Consider the following 7,681-nt stretch of genomic DNA (forward strand, 5'->3'; position numbering starts at 1 on the left):
ATAAAATTCCTAATATAATAGGTTTTAATTATTTTTAAACTTTAAAATTTAGGCACCAACAGCGAATCACTAGAATAAAGCGTATATTGTCATAGTACATTCTCCAAAATGTGTATTCGCTATAACAGATATAATAATAATAAGAATAATAATGATCATCATCATCGTCATCATAAGAACAACAAGAGACTGTAAATTATGGATCCATATTAAGATAACTCAATTCAAGGACTTAGTATGTTTTTCTCTTGTAACTCGCCTGATGATGACATAGAAAATGCCGAAATATTTAGCGTACAACTTCGCATAATAAATAAGCAATTGCTAGTGGGGTGGGACTAAGTCCCTTGCACTGCGGCCACTTCTGGCCTATTGTACCAGCCCCACATAATATGTGAGGGTGATTGTGGAGCAATTGCTGGAATGGAGATTGCCAGGGGAAACCGAAGTACTCGGAGAAAACCAGCGCCAGCGTCACTTTGTCCACCACAAATCCCACTTGACCAGACCCGGGATCGGGAAGCCAGTGACTAACCGCTTTCGCTATGGCGCGGCCTATAAATAAGCAATAGTGACACCGTAGTACCTACTTTATCTTCAGTTTGAAGATACCTTTATATCTTGCTGACGGCCAAATTTACACGACTATATGACATGTCTCATTGTGTCCACAGACGACCTGGCTCCAATGAGGGTTGCAAGAATGAGATGTTTGTATTCTTAAGTAGGAGTTTCGCTAGCTTCCGTTATTCGCATTCCAAGTAGAATAATTTTCGATACAGTTTTGCCCAATGGATATCGTCCAATGTATCGCATCACTCGAGGCTGGGGCTAGGCTAATTATACAGGTCAAGTCAGGGACAGGTTACGAGATTCCTGGAATTCCTAACACAGAGCCAAACTGTCAACATGTAATGTCTTGGGCCACAATTCTGTCGTCATATTTATAATTTCACACAGTTCACGTAACGAGGTGCTGGGGACGTGGACACAGAAGCGAAGTAAATTCAATTTTGAACAAATCTATTAAATCATCAGCAATATCAGTGGTTTAATCAGTTTTATTATCTCATCCAATCATTAAATATTTCGGTCGCATAAAGAGTCACCAAGTGTTTTGTAAATAAATAAATAAATAAATAAGCATATAAACAAACAAAAAGTAAAGCTGTTCCTGTGCTTAACTAATCAAGCACTACCACATCAAGGAGTATTGGGGTGTGGATGTATAGATCCACATTTTTTGTTCCTCGACACTAGTTTGAGGTGAGTGGTCAGCTTCACTCCCCGGCCGCTTTATCCCCGGGGAAAATCTCCAAGTACCCATTGGATAGGAGGTTGGTTGAGCCCCAGAATACATTATTATTAAATTTCAGATTTGAATGTATCCATTCTGCAATTATAAAATGTAGCAATAAATACTTTTCTTAAATAATAATATATCGTAAATATATAAACTATAGTCGTTTTATTAATTGTTAAAAAATATTAAATTATTATGGAAACAGTGTAATGTGGGGCGTGTTAATTGTATCCTAGGAAAGGTGTAAAAGATATGCATGCAATGAACTTATAAGAGTAATGCGGCAACTACTGATAGTTCCATATTCTATATTATTGGAGGGTCTGTACACCTCTGGAATTATTAGTGTACGAGTATATGAGGGTATATAAGATGTACGTGTAGTATACTATATTTACTACGGATCCAAGTACGTAGCTGTTTCTATCTTCTCTGGTGGCAGCAAAGATTCATGTATGTATGACGGAGTGTAAGTTGTGTCGTAGTTGTTATTAGGCGTGGAGGTTGGACGTGGGTGCTGCATGCTAAATAGTGGAATGTTGTAGCTGGATACAATAATTTCGTTACTGCCTGCTGTGACGTGTCCGGGATGTATCTCATTGGAGTGTTAGGATGTACGCATATTAAATTTTGGTAAGAAAACGTGAAGGAAGAAGACCACTTGAAAGACCAGGTGAAGATGGAAGGATGATATTAAATTGAAATAGGATGAGACATTGTGGACTAAATAGAGGCCAATGGCGGGTTCATGTCAAAACGAGAATTAGAATTCGCTTCCATAAAAGGTACCGGATTTTTGACAAGCATATTTTCTTGTTATCTCTCTCCAAATTAGCCTGGTCTCAGTTAGCTATACAGCTGCAATGAATCTGACAAGGATTGTCCAGTGATTGAGGTTAACACTTACTAAGGAACCCAACGGAGTAGGTGTCTTCCCCCCCCCTCCCCTTCAAATGAGGACGGAAACAGATTCAGTTTCCTGAACTGTGTGTTTTCTAGTTTGTAGAATATGGGACGATGGACAAAGTCCAAAAACCTAGTAATTCTAAGCCGAACTCTGTTTGCCGCTGGTTTCTTGCTCGGCTTTTTTGTACCCTGAAGATGGAGGCGATATGTTCCTCCGAAACTCCGGTTGGCTTTCAATGGGATACACTGCGTTATATCCCACAGCTGTGAGAATCTCAAATTCTACAAGAGAAACATCTCTTGCGCCTGTCGCGAATGGACTCTGCCGTCCAGTCTATACGGAGGCAGGCTACATATGCATCTTTAATGTGTCATACTGCACATGGAGAGAGAAGTACGGTCAGTATATACTAAACAGACAGAGAGACGCGGGCCGTGTAATATCCTTATCACACGGCAGAGTGCACTGCTATGTCAATTAATCAACGTTTCCAGTATATATTACATTAATTACAGCATTAGCATAAGACCAATTAGCATTGGTAATTGAAATCACCCATCAGTGCTCCTGTACAGTCCGGCAGTGTCTGTGTTTAGAGTATAGACTTCCTATAAAATAGAGTCACTATCCGTCAGAGAAACGGGTGCCTAACACTGAGGTGCGTAATATTGTTTGGAAGCAGAATTGGAACTAAAGTTGAGTCAGAGACAGAATGAACACATTCTTTTCCCGCGCGTCAATCTAAACAGTTACCTCATTCTTCCTGACTTCTTACTATTCCCGTCAATTGTATTCCGACCTAGTCTGTTATAAATTTTCGCTTAGAGATCACGAGATATTTTTAATTGAAAATAAATTAATTATAATACCTACTACAATTTTATTAGTTCTGTTATTAAGTTAATTAAAATAACGATTACAATAATGAATAATAATTAAGTAATCGGCTCTCTGTTTCTAAAACAACACGAAGGATCTCAGCTGTTGACTAAAGGAAGGGGTGAGGAGCAGGTGGCCAACTTGAATAAACCATCCGTGATCATTCTTTCTCTGACCCGAGTGTAGATTTCTGGAGCGGGGCAGCTGCCGCAAGCGTGGATCTAAATGCGAATCTGTAATATTCCTCGAATTTAATGAAAATTTCACTGAAATTTTTCAGTATGGAGCGGAGTGTGGCATGCGAACGAAGTAATTATCATTACGACAGTAGCTATCCGGGTTGTTTCTTCGGACCACAAGTTTGTAAAGAGGGACAAAGAACCTTTTAAGACTCTCCTGCCTCAAAAATGAATAGCCTCTTCTCTATTTAGAAGCAACATCGGTACCAGGAGGACTGCTAATCATCCCCCGGATTTATATGGATCTGCAAGGAGTTGATGTTGTCTTCTCCACGTTTTTAATCTGAATATAACAGAAGATTAAACGCAGGAAGGCATCTGATCTAAGTACTCTTCTGTCAATATGGCTGTCAGATATAAAACCAAGGGGTTTTACTGAGAGGGGAGAAACTAAAATAAGGAGGGACGGCTTGCGTTAAAAGCTGTGCACGATTTTCTTGCTTGTCAGCCCATGACGGACAAGTCTCGGCGGGGAGTGAAATGGGGATGCTCGTGTTTCAAGTGGTCATGGCCCCCGCAGAGACGGGACCCTCGCCACATGTTACTAGATCCACTCACCAGGGCCCAGGTCAGTGTAATGGCGTGTGGGACCCTTGAGGCTCACAACAGCAACAATATTCTTATAGAGTCAGTACCCCCGTGACTAGTCATATCGCATTTTGATGCTCTTTGGATTGAGTTCCGAGCTGGTTATTACGACAACTGTCCGAAATCCTTTAGCCTTCCCCAGCCAAAGTTCCAAAACAAAAATAAAATTTCAACCCTGCATCTTGATGCATTCTTATGCTCGAAACTAAATGAAAATGACTGGTCAGCTTTAAGCTCTTGCCTATTTATCCTGGGGGGGATAACTGAAGCTGTTCTTAACACAGGAGTTGCAGTGGATCCCAGACTTAGGGCACAAGAAACGCGACTCTATCTTAGCCTCACTATGCTGACTGATTGTAACCTGGGTTTAAGATAAATTTGGCATTATGTATTAGAAACTAAGCGCCAACTCGTGAAGACTTATCGAGGAGCGCAAGTAGAGCCCCACCATTCTTAACCTTATCTCTAGGCGGAGGTGAGCCACAGCTTCACACCCCTACCACTTTTCCCCTAGCAATACATCCCCCGAAACACATTTCGTAGGAAGCTGTGGCCTGTATTTAGTTATCATTCTAGTGGTCAGAGTTCCTGGCTACATATCCAGAGGTCCCGAGTTCGATTCCCGGCGATACCAGATTTTCTGAGAAGTAGTGAGTCTGGAACGGGGTCCATTCAGCCTCGTAAGAATAACTGAGAAGCTAGTTGAATGGAAAAGTAGCGGCTTCGGTCTAGAAAACCGAAATTAATTGCCGTGGGTATTCGTTGCGCTGCCCACGCGACACCCTCTGTCCACTAAAGTTGGCACTAACTTCGCCGACATGCGGCGGTCGCTCGGTCGGTGTAGTTCGCTTGCGGACTAAAGACACGGAGTTTGTTTTTGTTCGTCGTCGTCTTCATCATCATCGGCTAAACATCCCTTTTTGAGCCATAGTCTTCCTTAGAAGATTCTGCCAGGATTCATCCGGTTTTCCTTCCTTTGAATTTCGCAACAATAAATGTAACAGAGCAAAGTCGTCAAGTCTTGCGTCCAACCCCCAACCTGGAGGACCAGCTCGCTGTATTTATGTCCCCCGCTTGACAGAATGGTCCAGTTAGGCCACTAGATAGGCCGCGCCACAGCTGAAGCGGTTAGTCGCTGGCTTCCCACTGCGGCGGCCCGGGTTCGATCCCGGGTGTGGTCAAGTGGGATTTGTGGTGGACAAAGTGGCGCTGGGGGAGAAAATTATCAAAACTTATTACCTGATTTAATTTAAACCTATCGTAAATAGACTCAGCCAGTCACGATAGCCGAGCAGTCTAAGGCATGTACTGTCTTCGCTCTCTCGGAATCTGGGATCATGGTTCGAATCCCACACAAGCCATGGATGTCTGTTATGTATATTGTATGTTTATGTTGTCCTGTGTTTAGGTATAGGCCTTGCGCCGCGCTGATCAAAACGAAAATAAATAGACCTCGACACCGTGAAGTTATAAGAGGAACGGATTAAATAAGTAAGTAAATAGATTCCTATGTCAACCCATAGAAACAGCAAGTCCATGTCTATTACACAGCACAGTACTTTCTCAGCTATCTCATGTAAGCTTCCAAGCTCATTGTGCCATCCATCATAGTTATGTACAGAGCAATGAAAGCAACTGACAGACTGACAGAGAAAGCTGTTATGCACATAGCTTGTAACATCATCTCCAGTTCGTGTTTGCGTGTTTCATGTACCTTATGAAACACGTACTGATTGATTATTCTAAATGAAGTTAAATATTTCTCTGGCTTCATTGTGCTCTGGTGTCTACTGCCCATAAGGTTACTGGCTTCTTATTCAAAATCGTGATTTTTTTATGCTAGATTATTGACTCTCACCAACACAAAAATTCCGTTTCTACTACTTTTTTCCTTACTTGGTTTTGTCCTTTATTCCCAAATATTTTAATTTATGGCTCATTAGCTGCCTGTAGTCTACAGATAATAAAATTACGATTACCTTTATTAAAAGTTAGGAATTTAAAATAATTAATCTTACTGTTAATGCAGTCGGTATAGCAACTGGCTGCAGATTGGACAACCAAGAAGTCGGAGTTCGATTCCCGGAAGCATAAAAAATTTTCTCTTCTCTACGTCTAGATCGATACTGGGGTCCACCCAACCCCGTATCCAATGGGTACCGGGGACTCTTTCCCCGAGGGTAAAGATGATGGGGCATGAAGCTGCCCACTCACCTCCAACTACTGCCTAAATCAAGAAAACGTGGATCTAGTACGTATCCACTCCCCCATGCGCCTTTATAGTGTAGTGCTTAATTAGTTAAGCACAGAGACAACTTTACCCTTTTTACCGTTAACAAGAGTCCCGATGAGGTGGATTTTTTCAGTTGACCTAATCCTTCCAGCCGCAAAATGGCCCTGAGGTCGACTCAGCCTCTAACAGACATAAGTACCAAGAATTTTCTTGGAATTTTCTTGAGAGTAAAGGGAGGCCGGCGCATAGGGCTGACAACCTTACTGCCATCTATCAGCCGATTGTCTAGAAAATGTGGGAACCTCAACATCTGACAACCCTATGGGCCTCCACGGCCTGTTACAGGGATACCTTTACTTTACTTTCTATATTTAACAAGAAATTACCGGAGAACAAACAGCTTACTTTCTTTAATAAGACACGGACCGCATAGAAAACGAAAAATTAGGGGGGAGACAGACACACGGATATCCGGACGATCTCATATGTCTCCTAAAAAATTAGGAAGGATACACAGAGAGAGACAGACGGACAAATGGACAGACATCAAGGTGATCTCACAAGCATCTTTTTATTTTTAAAAGTAAGGAAAGTGCAACAGAAACATCGATTTAAAGAATAAATTGCCCGCATGATGCGCTTAATACGAAAATAAGCTGGAACAGACTGTAAGGCTTCTGAATTCTCTTCGGGATTTTCCCAATTAAAATTTCGATCACTCACTCACTCACTCATTCACTCATGGAACTGAGCCCTTCTTGAGAAGCCGCCAATTGTACAGATACTCAAGGACTTCCCAGCATTTTATGGAATCCGAAGGTTAATTGCCGTGTTCACAAGAGCCCTCCACTGGTCCATATCCTAAGCCAGATCAATCCAATCCATATTATCCCATCCTATTTCTCTAAGATCCATTTTAATATTGTCCACCCCCCTACGTCTTGGTCTTCCTAGTGGTCTCCTTCCTTCTGGCTTTCCCACCAATACCCTACATGCACTCCTCCTCTTCCCCATTCGTGCTGCAACAGCAATAGGTAATACTGAAATCTTTTCCAGATTTACCGCAGACCTCGCAGTCAAATCCAAGCACAAAATGCCAGTTATGCTACTGTTGCTTTCTGCCGCGTCGTTGCCAGTTGGTTATTTACTTTTCGTCCTACATCTCGGTACTATAGAGTCTGATCAACTGACAGGGTTGTTACAGAGCCCACAAATGGGATACTCAACCTGATGACGGATAGGCAGGGAAATCAAGCAGCATGTACCAGTTTTAGTTCATTATCTAACGACGCTGTTGGCGTCAGGATTATATAGCGTCGAATGATGAGTTATGAATATGGAACAGCTGATGGAACGAGATTTCGCAGATATCGCGCCACTTTGTCCACCACGAATCACATATTACTTGACCTGATACCAAACCCAGGCCTGCATGTTGGGTAGTCTGAACCCTGGCAAATTCTGTCACTACTTTGCGACAAATATTCCGAAACTGAGACTCCCACTGTCAAACCATACCACAACTCTTATTT

This window comes from Cryptotermes secundus, unplaced genomic scaffold (genome assembly GCF_002891405.2).
Source record: "Cryptotermes secundus unplaced genomic scaffold, Csec_1.0 scaffold836, whole genome shotgun sequence".
Taxonomy (NCBI): Eukaryota; Metazoa; Arthropoda; class Insecta; order Blattodea; family Kalotermitidae; genus Cryptotermes; species Cryptotermes secundus.